Below are 17539 nucleotides of genomic sequence, written 5' to 3' on the forward strand. Positions count from 1 at the left end.
CTCCATTTCTATATTTCAAAATAACTGAATTAAATTTTTGACGTTTATGGGGAGTGTAGTCGCTTGCCACTGATATTTCTTTTGTACGCCGACAGATGGCGGGCGAGTAATAGATTAGGGTTTGTGTCGTGTGAACACACCACATTTGCAGCGATCTTTTGCATGTACAGACATCTGCGCAGACAGATCGTTGCGTGTGGACCGGGCTTTAGGACTACGCGTAATCAACATTTGTTGGCCTTCCTTTTCGTCCAGTATTCATTCCTAAGCAACGAATAGGCTAGCTTTCGTTGTGTAGACCCCATGTGTTTTCTGATTTCATTTCTCTCATGTAGATTTGGAGACCCTAATTCTCTCAGCTCTTTTTCCTTTTCTTTTTACCAGTTCGGTCTTGTAGTTTTGTTCTTTAAAAATGTATGTTTATTGTGCGTTAACCTGTTTGAGTCCATTCTTTCTAAATGCCCCCATGAATCGGATTCTTCTCATGCGCATTGTGTCTGTAATTTTGGAGATATTTTTATATATTTCTGCATTGGGTTTTGGATAATTCACACCATCTTTAGTTGTTGGTCCTAGGATTTTCCTCATTATTTTACGTTCTTTCACTTTTGTTTTATTTTTTTTTAAATCTCAAAAATTTTTTTCGTTCATTTTGCGCTGTATATTTCACCACATTATTTATCAACCCGTCAAATATCAGCAAACAGTTGTAATGGTGCAACAATTGCTTGTAACCCCACAAAATTAAGATATGTTCCTACGCACGCAATAAACTGCACCAAATCCTTCCTCAGCGTCTATGAGACGTTCCAATGATCTAACTTCAAACTAACACTGATATAAAGTTAAAGACTGCGTGCCCACGAGATATTCCAGTTATCTATCACGAAACTAAAGCCAGGGTCACATATGCAACAAGAGTCGCCGCAACTCTTGGTATTCTGCAGTGACACCGTGAGCTGTCATTCACATACATAAGGACACAATTATTTAATATGTTGCCAACTATAGCACGCTGTGTATCACTGAATCTCTTCAGAAACATTATGTAAATGTGGCTTGAACAAAACGGCTTATATATGACACAAGAATTTAAAGTATTTAATAAAAATATTATAATCTTGTGAAATTGCTGTATAATTTGACCACTATTTGTACAGTACATTTATACTTCATGTTTAACACTGTCAAGCGTATCTCACTTATATTTGTTACAATGTTTTCTCAGCATGTTTATTCTGGAAGTAGCCAAATGAAGTGGAAGGGGTGCAGACCCACATATCATCCAAATGAAATTACACATGACCTGGTCGCCATGTCGTGAAACTGAAAGATACGTTGATATTCAATCATACAATGAAAAGTGGACATGCGCTGTCGACAGTCAACAAGGCCAACGGTTCATTTAAACAACAGTCAAACCTCGATGTGTCAGTCCTCAATATATCGAAGATATGTCTATGTCCAATTTTTTCTTCATTCTCTACCTTTGGAAGCACAAAACCCTGATTTTTCGAAGAAAACCCGCCGTTATATCGAAGTTTCTGAAAAGCCCGAGAAGCGCAGATTTTACCCCTATACAGAGGGTTCCAAAAAAATGTATCCACTGTTTAAAAGTCCACAACTGGCAAACTAACCGACGGAGTTGTCTCACCTTTGGTAGTGTAATAGTTTGTAGTTCCAGCAATCGTCACACAAGCGTTTTATTGCGATGTTTTGTTTTGTCAGATGACAGTCGCCAGATAGTCAGTGTTTTGTTCTTACTTGCACCTAGTTACTCGAGTAAACATGACTGGCGCAAGGCTTATATTCGATGAAAGGATGTCAGTTTTGGAGTGATATTTTAAGTACGAAAACATTAATGAGGTTCAACCGCAATGGCGAAATGAGTGTCAAACAGAGCCACCGACACGTTTAACGATTCGTCGCATTCGAGACAAATTTGAAGCGAAAGGCTGTGTTGAAGATGTACACAAACAACGATCTGGACGACCTGTATCGGTAACAAGTCGTAACTCCCGTCGTGTATTACAACAATTCACTCGCTCACCACAGAAGTCTGTGAGACAATGTGCCCGTGAAACTAGAGTGAATCGCTCAAGTGTTCGGCGAATTTTGAAGACAGCAAAGTGGAAGTGCTTCATCCCACGATTGCTAGACGCAATGAACGAGGACGACCCAGATCGTAGAATGGAGTACTGCGAGTGGTTTACTAACATGGTGCGCAATGATGAAGAGTTTGCAGAGATGATTGTGTGGTCTGGTGAGGCACAGTTCAAACTCAATGGTACAGTAAATCGCCACAATTGCATCTACTGGGCCGTCGAAAATCAGAGCGTCCATGCAGACAAAGCCGTGAATTTGCCAGGAGTAAATGTGTGGTGTGGCTTGATTGGGCCATTCTTCTTTGACGGCAAAGTTACCTGTGAGGTGTACCTTCAGAAGCTTCAGACATCCATTTTACCTGCCATCCGAGACTTATATGGAGACGGAAGAGTTTACTTTCAACAAGATGGTGCCCCAGCTCACTATCAAAATCGTGTTAGGGCGTATCTCGACGAAAATCTACCAGGAAGATGGATAGGCCATAGAGGTACTGTGGAGTATCCACCACGTTCCCCAGACATAACTCCTCTCGACTTTTACCAGTGGGAACACTAATGGACCTCGTTTATTGACAAAAGCCACGCACATTGGATGAACTTCCAGAATCCATCGCACATTCATGTTCAAATATCCAACTGAACACGTCGCAGTCAGTAGCTCGTGCTGCAGTTCGTTTGGGTGTGGATGTTAATGGTGACCATTTCGAACATCTACAGTGATATCTTTAAGTTGGACTTTAAGCTACACTTTCACCAAAAATGAGACAACGCCGTCAATTACTTTGCCAGTTATGGACTTTTAAACAGAGGATACAATATTTAGGACCCCTCTGTATATCGAAGTTCAGTGGACAAAAACTCTTCATATCGAAATCACCTCTCTCTCTCTCTCTCTCTCTCTCTCTCTCTCTCTCTCTCTCAGGCGCAAATAGGAGAATTCCAGTCCTTTCGCTCCCTGTGTCGATGCATCAGTGATATCTGCACCGCATTGCAATTCCCACACCCTTTGTGCAGGTGCGATTTTGGGCTGTGTGAGGTGTAAAAGTCAGCCATGCACTCTAAGAAGAAATCTCTAACAGTCACTGCGAAGCAAAAGTTAACTTACAAAGTGAAATAAGGGAGAAAAAAAATAAGACATAGCTGTAGTGGTTAGAACAGATCGGAAACGACAATGAAAGGGTCAGTTTCCAGACTTAGAAGAGTGTTTAGTACAGTAGTTCTGACAACAGACGAACGATAATGTGAACAACAGCTAACTTTTTGAAAGAAAATGCAGAATATTTTGCAGCAGCTTTGGGTTACGATACGTTTCATATGAGTAAAGGTGGTTAGAAAATTTCAGGACAAGAAATGGTATTGTTTTCTGAACAGTGGCTGTGGCTATTATTTTTCGAACCGTGAGTGGGGGAAATACCAGTGTTGATAACAACATTTTTTGTGTCGAGGGGAAGTTAGAATTACAGAGGAACCTTCAAGTTTACAACCTGGATGATGCTTTTAACAAAGACGAACCAGGACTTTTTACATTTGTCTTCTAGACAAAACATTGACTTTCCGAGCAGAAAAATGTCACGGAAGCAAATATGACAGGCACAGAAAAACTCAAGCCACTTATGACTGAAAAACCTAAGAAACAGCTACGTTTTTCTGGGTGTAAGTCGTTCCCTGTGGAGAGCACTGCGAACAAAGAAGACGGACGTCTTCAGAAGTCTTTTCCGACTGGTTGAAGGATTATTTAGGAAAATGACGCTCGAAAAGTGAAAACTTGTGTTGCTTTTGGCACAATGCTATTCTTCCCTTAAAATTCGTGACAGGTTTGTGAACAATTGCAGTGCACACAATATTATCTCTCCATTAAAATCCGTGACAGTACAATTTTTACCACGTAATTCTATGTCGTAAATTGCCGCCGTTAGATCACTGAATAATCAAGATGTCAAACAAAACTACAGGTATGAAGCAGTCCATATGACATTCGCAATATTGACTATGACAGCCTTACAACTATCAACATTTTAGATGCTATGAGAATTATGGCTAAAGTGTAAAGAAACATGAAACAGCAAACGATCGTCAGTTGTTTCCAAACATGTAGATCTTCTACGACAGAGAAAAATGAGCATCTGGTGGATTTAATACTTAAGCATGTAAGATCTTAGTTTGATTCAGCACTGGTTTATGGGAATTTTGTTTATTTTATATATTACTTACAGGAGATCCCCCCCCCCTCCCTCCCTTAGTACCCACGAATCCGAATGAACGAAAGTGAACAACACGTTCATTTTAAAGATTTCATGTATGTGGACAACGATGTCACAGTAGCAGGATCACTAACAGAAGCCGAGATTGTTGACTCTGTCAAGACAGCAAACCAAAAAGGCGGCAACAGTGCCGAAGAGGAAGGGGAAGTGGAGGAAAGTAAGGTTGAAAAAACGCCATCAGCGACAGCCAGGCATGCCAGAGCGGCTCTTGAGACAATCCGAGTGTACAAGGAGAATTTCGAGGAGGTAAACGATAATGTGTTCTCAGCCATCATAATCATAGATAATGAAATTGACTCAAAGTCGATCATAAGTTTAAACCAAGCAAAAATGACAGATTACTTTTAAAGCCAATGACTTCTGGAAATTTTTATGTACATATGGCGTATTCTTTTACCGAATTTAATTTTTTATGCTGAAAGTACTTCATTTTAAACTTATAAATTAATGTCTATTTCAGAAGAAATAAAACAATATGCATAACAATCTATCTTGATTGCCTTTTTATAGTACCAAAACTAAACATAGGTCTACATCACATACACACATAAAAAAATCACAGCACAGTAATAAAAAAATCGTGCATTCTAAACTATTTTTTTGCTTAAATCTGGTTATAGCGGAACATCGATATATCGAATGAATTTTGGTTTTCATAGAGATCTGATATCTCAAGGTTTGACCGTATCTAGGTTTCCATAGCACTATCGGCTATTTCCCCAATCCTGTTTCAATCAAGACCAACTACTGTACGTTTTTCGCCTTTCGTAGGCTGAGTTGTTGTTTTGTTAAGCAGTTCCGGTCTCACTTGCAGTTAAATTTAATGCAAGTGCTGCCTTTTATTGTTTTTGTGCTGTGTGTTTTTATGTTACAGCTTCTAGTTATGGTTCAGTTTGTTACAAGAAAGTAGAGGAAAACTGATTCTTATTCCGTTATGGTACTATAAAAGTATACATGCACTACTGTGATGGCCTAATTACTGATCTATAGCTGCTTGTTAGCATGGGGGTCGTTATTTGGGGACTGGCAGTACTTCAAAGTTGTAATATTTCAGTATTTCATACGGCGGTGTAACAGTGTATACAATGATCTACCAGAACATTATGACCACCTTCCTAATAGCCAGTATGTCCATCTTTGGCACAGATAACAGTTGTGATACATCATGGCATAGAAGCAAAATGGCCTTGATAGGTCACTGGAGGGAGTAGGCACCATATCTGCACACACAAGTCACCTAATTCCCTTAAATTCCGGGGAGAGGGGCGATGAGCTCTGACAGCATTTCAATCACATCCCAGATGTGTTTGATCAGGTTCAGGTCTGGCGAGTTGGGAGGCCAGCAGATCAATTGGAACCCGCCGCTGTTTTCCTTGAGCCACTCCATGACACTCCTGGCCTTGTGACATGGTGCATTATTTTGCTGAAAAATGCCACTACCATCAGGCAATATGTTGTTCATGAAGAGGTGTATGTGGCCTGCAACCAGTATACGATACTTCTTGGTTGTCATGGCGCCTTGCACAGCTCCACTGGACCCATGCATGCCCACATGAATGTTCCACAGTCCATAATGAAGCCGCCACCAGCTTGTCCCTGTCGCACCATACAGGTGTTAAGGAGTTGTTCCCCTGGAAGATGGCGGATTCATACTCTCCTATCAGCATGATGCAGAAGACATCAGACCACACAATGCTCTGCCACTGTGCCAACGTCCAGTGGCGATTGTCACGTGCCCATTTCAGTCGTAACTGCTGATGTCATGGTGGTAACATAGTCACATGCATTGGTTGTCAGCTGTGGAGGCCCATCACAAGGAGTGTTCAGTGCATTGTGTGTTCAGACACACTTTTACTCTATCCAGCATTAAAGTCTGATGTTAATCCAGCGACTGTTCACCACCTGTCCTGTTTTGGCAATCTGCCTAGCCTACGATGTCTGACATCTGTAATGAGGGATGAGGGATGTCCACCCAACCCCACAACATCTGAATATGCTTTCGCCGTGTGCCAAAGAGACTCACCACAGCACTTCTTGAACACCCAACAAGTTGTACAGTTTCCGAAATGCTCATGCCAAGCCTCTGGCCATCACAGTCCGCCCTCAGTCAAACTCAGATAAATTGCGCAGCTTCCCCATTCTAGGCATGGACAGCATGCTCACTGATACTTTAGGCAATGTGCGTGTGTTAGACTAGCAGTTATTCCTCGTCAGGTGACGCTGCTATCGCCTGGGCGGGTTTATATCGATAGCTGGTCGGTGGTCATAATGTTCTGGCTGATCAGTCTATCACTAAAAATAACATTTAAGTAAATTCAGTCCATAAAAAATACACTTTGATTTGCCCGTGTCGCCCAAAAATTTTATTAATCAGCAAAAATATCGGTAAACATTTTTGGAATACAGTGATCAATTAATTGTTATATTTAGATTAAAGTTCAGTCTTGATTACGTTATGTCTGTTTTAATGAGTAACCGGTTTCGGTTTTTTTCCTATAAAACCATCATCAGACCCATTGGCTCCCTTGGGTCTGATGATGGTTTTATAGGAAAAAAACCGAAACCGGTTACTCATTAAAACAGACATAACGTGATCAAGACTGAACTTTAAATATAACAAAAATATCACCCAAACGTCGATGGTTGCATTTCTTTAAAAAAATTTGCTAAACATTCTATCATTAGTAGCTCAAATGGCAAAATACCCTCAATCTGATCACCCAGTCGGTACTCATTTATCAAAACCATTTCTGTTACAGAATGATGGAGAGGAGTTTGTGAAGAATGGAAGAGGTATATGATGACAGCACATTTTATAGTTCATTCGTTTCAAGAAGATTTTTTTCAGTGAACTGCTTGAATTCGTCTGAGCTGACTGTGCCCTGAATTCCCTCTCCCTTCCCCCATTTCGTCCAAAATCTGTTTACACTCCTGTAAAACCATAGTAACTGAAGCCAGCAATTGAGTGCTGATTTAAAACTTAAAATGTGCATGCATTAATGTACCACACAAGCACAAGTAAAGGAAATCACTATTTCAGAATTCAGTCTTTTGTAGTGATGCATTTTATTTTAAAACAATGTACAACAACCAGTTTTTCTAGATCCTCCACTCACGTGAGTTGCTCTGTGCAGTGAGGTGCTGAGGTAGCAATCCCTGGTTTTAAGAGTAAGAGGTGGTTCGAATCCATTCTTCAGCAACTTTGAAAATGGTTTTAGTGGTTCCCTATTTTCGATTTAAGCAATTTCCGGGAGGTGTCTCTTATTATAGTCCACAGCTAATTCCTTTCTTTGCTGACAGATTCAAGTTCCCTTAAAGATGTAGCCTTCCTGCTTAAATGAAAAGAGCTGTATCGAAGGTGAGCCAAACGTCTCTTTGGAACTCTCGGTACTGAAAGCCATAAGATAAACGAATAATCCAGATTCTTTTCATTTAGGCTCTTGCTTTTGTCTGCAAGGACGTTCTTTAATGAAGAAAATGATCTTTTTACACTGCAAGAAGTGACAGATACACATTTAAGCAAGGAAATTTGGGAGAGTGCAAGGTTGAATTATTTCAGATCCTTTGAATTTTCGTCACCAAAAATTGTTCTGGGTTCTCTGTTGAACAGACATCTCTCTACTCCAAAAGTCCTCCAGGTACTAATCAAAGTATCCCGAAAAATTAACGTTCGTTTGTTCCTGATCACTTCCTTAGCTAAAATCCAGACTGAAAGAAGAACATTGTAAAATGACCTTTAAGGGTGAAGGGACACTGGAACATAAGTGCATCTTAGTGGTTTACCAAAATACAGCACAATTAAGTAACGAAATCATATCTCTGCTTGGTGAAGACTTCGAATCATCGTTGAATGAAATGGTTTATTGTTCCTTATGGAAATTTTTACAGTAAATAAAAAATATGAGTCTTTTTAAGGTCCTCTTTAACAAATCTCCCCCCCCCCTTTGACAAAACCTTTCCTATGTCCTTTGAAGTTGGAATACTGAGACGAAATTTATGAAAAGTGTATATGAAAACTGAGGACATATATTCATGCTGTAGCGACTTTAAAGCACAACAACAACAACTAAGGAGCCTGACATCTGAACAAAAGAAGTGGTGGGTCATGTGTAGCTCTTCACAAACTACTAAAAATAGAAATTAAGCACACAGATGATACAAAAAATACTAAAATGGAAAACGCAATCTCTGTTGTAGTGGATTCTGCATCTACGAAATTCCCAAATTTGTAGAATCCAATGACGCTAATCTACATATCAAATTTCATAGTTAAATACACATGATGCACTGAAAGTAAATTAACCTTCAAAAAACGACTAAGAATCTTCCTAAAGTATTCTTCAATTTTAGAAATAATAACTTTTATTTTTATTTATTTGTTCGTGTTCTGGTGATCCAGTATACAATGGAACTGTATGGATATGGAAGGAGTATAGATATGGAAGGATTAATGAAATGATTGATTAATGAAATGAATGTAGTAAGGAAGCTTTAAGCAATGATCTTTGATAAAAGTTATGGTGGGGCAATTGTTTACTTATCATTTCGTTTGCTTTTGGTGCATTTAAACTATAGAATGACGAAATACATTAGGTACATGGCTACCACTTCAGTGATTGTTGGAAGTATGGACAACACAGAATTCTTCATACCACAAGGCATGCTGACTACAAAAACTATAAGAAGTTGTTGTAAGCTGAGAAACAGCTGCAGCAATAAGCTGTATTCAAATCTGTTGCCGGCCGAAGTGGCCGTGCGGTTAAAGGCGCTGCAGTCTGGAACCGCAAGACCGCTACGGTCGCAGGTTCGAATCCTGCCTCGGGCATGGATGTTTGTGATGTCCTTAGGTTAGTTAGGTTTAACTAGTTCTAAGTTCTAGGGGACTAATGACCTCAGCAGTTGAGTCCCATAGTGCTCAGAGCCATTTGAACCATTTTTTCAAATCTGTTGCACTGTGGATGATGTAAAGCTTACGTATAAAAAGAAAAATGTGGAAGGAGAAGGGTGTGTGAAAAGTTAAGTAGGTTCAGAGTATACAGAAGTGAAGTAAATGTGTTTATTTGTACTCCAAATAACCTTCATAAATGCCTCATTGGGTGATTTATATTTTGTTTTGCATGTTTCTGGAATAATACGTAAAATGATACATTGTGGGATTCGAGTGGCATATTGAAAACTGTAATAGCTTTCACCTGTTGCAAAAAATCTCAAATTAGCCATTAGACCATCTTTAGCAAAAATAGCATTCATGATTTAAAGAATAAAACAGAAACACTGCACCAGTTAACCTAGAAGCTACATCATTTATAAATGATTAATGTTCTGCTTTCATGAGGATAGGAATGTGGGTGAGGAAGAGATTGAAATTTTGGCGAGATTTAACTCTGAAACTTGAGTTAGGTTTCCACAAACATGAATTTCTTACATCCCCCACCCCCACTCACATAATCAAGAGACATGTGGAAACACCGTACTTGCATACTGTCAACCCAACTTGCGTGTAAGTTACGAAACCTGAAAGGAATTCTAATTTCTTGCACGATGTTGCTTCATCCATCATCCCCTACGAGTTTCAGTAACTGTCAATAAGTGGATCTGCCCTCATTCTGTTATGACAAAATAATGGGTTTATACGTGTGTTGGAACTAAAAAAGTGGCAACTATTTATTCACAACCGTTAGACATGAGTTTCATGTTTGCACCTGTTACTGTCCTTCAAAGTAGTCACCAGCGTTGTGTAGAACCAGTTGCCAACAATGTGGAAGGCGTAGTATATGGTTAGCAGAGACTGTTCTGCTGATAGTGCGAATGGAGCGGTCTACCGCCTGTCGAATCTCTGGAACAGTTCTGAGGCTTGTGCCACAAAGTTGTTCCTTCATCTTCAGAATCTAATCAAAGTCACAAGGACTTAAGTCCGGGGAGTATGGTGGATGGTACCGTACTTCCCATTCCCATCGACCGAACAGAGCAACCTCAGGTTGCACTGCATGCGCCTGCACATTGTCATGCAAATTTATGGACGGGTTGCAAAGAAAATCTCTCCGCTTCTTTCACAAAGCTGGTCGCGGGTGATGCTCCAAAAACGAACAGTAATACTGTGTACTGACGGTCTGCTGTGGAGGAACCTAATGCGTTAGGATAACGCCATCCCAATTGTACACGAGAATCACTATAACTTTCATCATACTGGGGTTCTGACGCACTTTCAAATTTCGCGGCAACCCATAATGACGCCATTCGTTTCAGCTTTGGCTCCTACGACGTGGTCCACGTCTCTTCCAGTGTTACGATACAGCGTAAAGGCGGGTCCACACTGAGCGCGCCGCGCCGCGCCGCGCTGCGCAAAACGGCCTTGCGCGGCTCTGCGCGCTCAGTGTGGACGGCGAACCGTGCTGCGCCGCGTCGTGCCGCAGTTTTCCGGCTGTTGTCGGTACATCAAAGGGAGTGGCGCGTTTGCGCGCGCTCAGTTTAGACGGGGCTTCGGCTCGCTCCATCTTCAGACTGTGCACGCGCTCCAACTGGAAAGGCCGGTTCCCACTAGAGCGCGGCAGCGCGTCGTGCGGCAACGGCAGCGGCAAGCGTTTTCCACTTTGACGCGGCGGCTCGCGGAATTGGCGTTCCCATCTGGAAGCGGCAGACGCTAGCGGTAGCCAATGACGAACAGCCACTGAGGTACGGGGTGGAACCCACCGAAACGACCAGTGTATTTGAATAACTATATCTTATACCTACATGAAGGAAAGACGAAGTTGGGTGAAGGCATAAAAAATTTTCATTTTCTGTACAATGTACTCTTTTACATATTTCATTATTCATGTTTTCTCATTTCAACATAAACAGATTTCATGAGTACCATTCATGATTGTTCACTATCTCCTTACACATTGAAACAATGTACGATAAAAGAGATTATTCAGATAGTTAAGCGAGACAAAAATTTAAAGTGTGATACGGTAGCAGGTACAGGAAAACACTAAAAACACAAAGGCTTGGGGGAAGGGATGAAAGTGGAAGCCACCTGATAGAATTTAGCACAGAGCACAATGTAATCATCGCCGGCACCTTGCTTAAGAATCATGAAAGAATAATACACACTTGGAACAAAGTTTTCGAAACCAGATTTTAAATTATAAGATATTTCCTGGTGCAGACGCAAACCTACAATAATTTACTGGTTACGAGCTGCGGTTTACAACTAAAGAGACAGTAAACGGTAGCAAATTAAGGAAATGGAACTTGAATAAGTCAAGACCGACAGTTTTTCGATAATCTTAAAGTTACCGTAATGCAACAACTGACTGAAACAGAGAAAGGAATCCGCTAGAATACGAATGGATATCTTTGAGAGAAAAAGTGGTGAATGCAGCAGAGTATGTGAACGGGAAGAAGGTACAGTAGAAATCGTTAGATAAAACGTGATATATTAAATTTGACACGAGGGAAATATATAAAAATGCAGCAAATAAAGTAGGCCATGGGAAATAGAAATGTCTAAACATGACGTTGACAGAAAGTCCAAAATTGCAATGCGATTTTGCACTTGGAAAACAGGGGAATGAAAATGAGAAAGAACAAAGAAAACTTTGCTCAAAGGAGAAGCAACTGCCAAGGACTCATCTGGCAAGCCAGAACTAAGCAAATAAGAGAAGGCTAGAAAGTGGAAGGAATATGTAGAGAGGAGAGGGGGAGGGGTTGTACAAACTAACATAAGCACAATGTTAGATTCGCGTGAAATGTCTGAACACGCAAGGCAATACTGATCCTACCACTTAGTTAAGTAGACACACTGAAGAACTGCGAAACTGTGTTTATAGCATTTGCATGTTTAGAGAAAGATTTTGACAATCTTAATTAAAACATTCTTTGAAGCTCTAAAACATAGGGCCACAAGATTATCTACAACTTGTACAGAAACCAAACTGCATTTCTAAGACTTTAATGACTTGCAAGGGAAGCAGTAATTGAGAAGGCAGAAGTAGAGAGGATATAAAATGAAGACTGTGAATAGCAACAAAAGCGTTCTGAAAAAGAAACTTTGTTCACATCGAATATAAATTCTAATGATTGGGTACAATTTTACAAAGGTATTTGTGTGGAGTGCAGCCTTGTATGTAAGTGAAACGTGGGTTTTGAACAGTTCTGTCAAGAAGACAATGGACGCTTTCAAAACGTGGTGATCAATAAGAATGCTGAAGATTAGATATGAGGATCGTGTAACTAAAGAAGAGGAACGGAATTAGAGCAGGAAGAGGAAGAGGAAATTACGGCACAACTTTGACTACAAGAGGGGTAAGTTGACAGGACATATTATGAGGCGTCAAAGAGTGAGGACAAAGGGGTTGGGTGGTAGTATTCTGATAATAATAATCTGTTGAAATGCTATTCTGCTATTTTATCGATTAATGTAAGCAGTGAATTTACTATTCCATGCACTTCTCCACGAAACATTTAAACCAGAACTGAAATCAGCTGAACACCAAATCTTTCAACTACTGTCTGACAACTACTGCATTCTCTTTCAACTTTCTATAACTATCACTGGCTAGCCACACACACATAAAGATATAAGGAGGACAGAAATAAACAAACATTAGTTTTCAGCATATAATTCTTTAGATTGGCAACATGCACATAAACAAACCAAACAGGAAGGGACATGAGGTGAAAACACTGTAGTTATGACTTCAAATCAGTGTTTTCGGTGAAATGTCTACAGCTAGTGACAGAAGAAAAAAGAGCGAACATGAAAATGTGATTATGTTCCATAATCTAAGTTTTAGTTCAACCTCCAGCATGCGACCAGGTGAGGGGAAACGCAGATGTCCGCCAAAAACTCGATTCACTGTAAGTAATCAGTTGTTATTGTTGTGGTCTTCAGTCCTGAGATTGGTTTGATGCAACTCTCCATGCTACTCTATCCTGTGCAAGCTTCTTTATCTCCCAGTACCTACTGCAGCCTACATCCTTCTGAATCTGCTTAGTGTATTTATCTCTTGGTCTCCCTCTACGAGTTTTACCCTCCACGCTGCCCTCCAATACTAAAATGGTGATCCCTCGATGTCTCAGAACATGTGCTACCAACTGATCCCTTCTTCTAGTCAAGTTGTCCCACAAACTCCTCTTCTCCCCAATTCTATTCAATATTAGTTATGTGATCTACCCATCTAATCTTCAGCATTCTTCTGTAGCACCACATTTCGAAAGCTTCTATTCTCTTCTTGTCTAAACTATTTATCGTCCACGTTTCACTTCCATACATGGCTACACCCCATACAAGTACTTTCAGAAGCGACTTTCTGACACTTAAATCTATACTCGATGTTAACAAATTTTTCTTCTTCAGAAACGCTTTCCTTGCCATTGCCAGTCTACTTTTATATCCTCTCTACTTCGACCATCATCAGTTATTTTGCTCCCCAAATAGCAAAACTCCTTTACTACCTTAAGTGTCTCATTTCCTTATCTAATTCCATCAGCATTATCCGACTTAATTCGAATACATTCCATTATCCTCGATTTGCTTTTGTTGATGTTCATCTTATATCCTCCTTTCAAGAGACTGTCCATTCTGTTCAGAGTAATCAGTTATTCACGTAAAAAAAGATGTGAACTGTTTTATAATCTGCAAGTATCACATATCAAAACAAAACTGAATCGTTCTAGATTCCACCGAAGATGCCTTAAAGTAAAAGGCGAAACGCATCTTGAACCAATAAAGTACACTGGATAAAGAAAAAAACGTTTGTTACTTCCAAAGGAAATAATCAATAGCTGTAGATAATTAGCAAATTACATCTTATGACATACCAGCAAATTAGTCTCGTTTTAATTTCTCATTACACACGCTATTAAATGCTGTTTAAAAAAATTCATCTATCCCTTCCGAAAAAACTGTAGTTTCTTTCATATCTTGGTAGTTAAACAGATTTTGGATATTTATCATGAGTTTTTACAAGTTATCGTTTGCAAAAAAACACGTTTCGATTTCTTGAACCGTTTACGAAATTTGCAGTTGATACAACCACATGGTTTACGACGAGCAGGACGAAAGTATCGGTCGCGTCGCGAGCGATCCGCGCGCGGTCACCGCACAGCCCGTCCGCCGACATATCATTCAATATCTCGAGAACGGTGATAGCTATCGTTCTGCTCTCAGCTTTAAAAACAATTTCGATATGTTGACTAAATTTCATACGCAATAATGTATTACCTAAAATGAACTGTACGCAAAGTCCACGCAATGCGTTTTTACCTCTGCACACTCATTCAAATTTCGTGTAAAGGTTTACGTAAACGCGATACAGCAAGTAACCACGACGAATTACGAAAAGCTATTCGCTCCTTTATCGAGAGAAGATATCAGGCTGTAACATGCCCAAGAATCAAATTTTTCTACCGAATAGTTTGCTTGGAATCGGATGATAAGTATTTCATAGCTGCCGCCGCGTCCGCGCCAGCCGGGGGTCCGTACCTGACGTCACGCTCAGCGCGTTCTGTGATTGGCGGCGCGCACCTGGAGCGCGGCACGCGGCAGCGGAAGCGGTTCGACATGGTCAAACCGCGACACAGAGGTCGCCGCGCCTTGCCGATGACGCCATTTCCATGGCAACCACGCCGCTGACGCGCGGTTTTGACGCGCGGCAGCCCTAGTGGGAACCGGCCTGAACACAGTGCGCGCCTCGGAGCGGCGCGGCGGGGCGCGGACGGCGCTCTCCCCTCTGCTACAGCTGTGCGCGGGATGCAGCAGCGTGGCGCAGCACGGCGCGGAGCGGCGCGGCGCGCTCAGTGTGGACCCGCCTTAAGAAAGCACTTTCTGCGCAACCAACCCATCATTTTGTTCGACAATGCGCGGGCGGATACAGTGCAGGCTGTGGCTGCTCTGTTCGGTCGATGGGACTGGGAAGTACCGTACCATCCATCGTACCCCCTGGACTTAAGTCCTTGTGACTTTGAATTGATTCCGAAGATGAAGAAACCACTTCGTGGCATTCGCTTCAGAACTGTTCCAGAAATTCGACAAGCAGTATATCGCTCCAGTTGCACCATCAACAGAACAGGCTCTGCTAACGGTATACAATGCCTTCAACATCGCTGCCAACAGGTTCTACACGACGCTGGTGACTACTTCGAAGGACAGTAGCAGGTGTAAACATGTAACTCTTTGTATCGGTTGTGAATAAATAGTTGCCACTATTTAAGTTCCAACCCTCATATGTCAACTAAGTATATAAATACTTTCTAAAGTGTCAAAATGTTTGGAAACAATGCTTAGGGATATCATTCTAGCATTCAGCCGTCTCCTCATAATCAATTATTTGTGATAGATTAACACACCATCGCTTGAGGTGACGACATAGATTATAAAGTATTGAAAGTGAAAGTATGAACTCGCTGAGGTTCGAATTACTGCAGAGCAGTCATTACTGTAAAGATAGATATTTGTTTTCTATCAGTATAACGATAATAATTCTGCACTTTTGTCTTTGAGACTAAATACAACCGTGAAATGGAAGTTTATTTAGGGCTTAGGGATTTAAAACTTCTCTTTACTCTCATTAAAATCCTATGTAGGTATAACAGCGTTTGTATTATTGAGTAATAACTGTTCTGTACAATAGTACAATGTTTGGTTACAAAACTAAGGAACCTACCGGTAAAACAAATGTATATTTACAGCACTCGTGACCTATCAGAACATCGACTAACTCTGAAAATAAAAACAGCAGAACTGTTGAAACAAAATTTCTTTTCCAACATACCTTCAGTGTATTGCAGATAACATAAAAATTTACAAATAATGCTCTTCACAATACAATAAGTACTTTGTACTGACTGCAGTTGCCAGATATTTCAGTATTACCTCTAATTTAATATGAGCTCATGCAGCATCTTGCACAGCCTGAAATACGGTTCAAACGATTCTGAAATTGATTTTTCTCATTCGAAAACGATTTTCGAAAGAAACGTCATTCTCAGGAGATAACTCCCTTATTGCTGTATTGGATGTTCCAAAATGAGTCCTACAAGATGCCCATTTCCTTAGCCAAGCAGTATAAAGTGCTGCAGTCATGGTCTGTGCACCTGGTCCCAGCGGAGGTTTGAGTCCTCCCTCGGGCATCGGTGTGTGTGTTTGTCTTTAGAATAATTTAGGTTAAGTAGTGTGTAAGCTTAGCGACTCATGACCTTAGCAGTTAAGTCCCATAAGATTTCACACATATTTTAACATTTTTTTGCCCATTTCCCTATCCAAATCTGTGTGATTGATTAATGTTCATCAACTTCACTATAAGGTCTTTGGCTGAAAACTCCTAAACTCCCTCATGAATAATTTCACTTGTCGCCAACTTGAAAGTCGCGTAAGTAGCGTTTTCAGCTTCGACGTGTGGAAACACTAATGTGTATGTAAACGTAGTGTAATACTCATCAACCTCAAGATAAGAGTACTCACTGATTTTGATTAATTAAAAAAAAGGCTAACAATAGATGCTTATTTTTAGGAACTCTGAAAACTACTTGCAAAGGTTGATCTGCGTTTAGAAAGACTGGGCAGAACATCACCTCATTCATCTTATCTCCCCTGAATAAATGCCGTTCGAAAACGCCACCACATTAAGCATCTTTCGAAAACGCGTCCCTATGGGGAGAAATGTTGTAATCACGAAAAGCGTAATATTGATGGTTAAAGATGTATTTTAATTGAAGACATTTGTTTGGAAAAGAAGTGTCATAGAATGAATAACTCATAGACTTTCTTTTATGCACTTTATAAATGGCTGAGACTAAGTTACCTTTTAATTCTGTTGCTAATGTTTTAGTATTTTCTATGCTTTTTATTCTGGATGGTAGTTACCTTTACCAGATCATCAACACGTGCGTATTTATTCGCTTTTGCGTGTTTCATACTTAATTTTCACATTATTAACGATTGCAACTGACACTCAAGAGAGAGAGAGAGAGAGAGAGAGAGAGAGAGAGAGAGAGAGCACTCGGTAAGGAACATGGAATATTATAGAAGGAACATACTTCTGTCAGCTTAATAACGAAGTTCCGAAATATAACATGAAGGCAAGAAAAAAAAGTCGAATATAGCAGGATGCATCTCACCTTCATGGATACCATGCAGTTTGTGACCAACCCTTATAATCACTACACCATAATTCAGCAATGGTGTTC

Source organism: Schistocerca serialis, chromosome 9 (genome assembly GCF_023864345.2).
Source record: "Schistocerca serialis cubense isolate TAMUIC-IGC-003099 chromosome 9, iqSchSeri2.2, whole genome shotgun sequence".
Lineage (NCBI taxonomy): Eukaryota > Metazoa > Arthropoda > Insecta > Orthoptera > Acrididae > Schistocerca > Schistocerca serialis.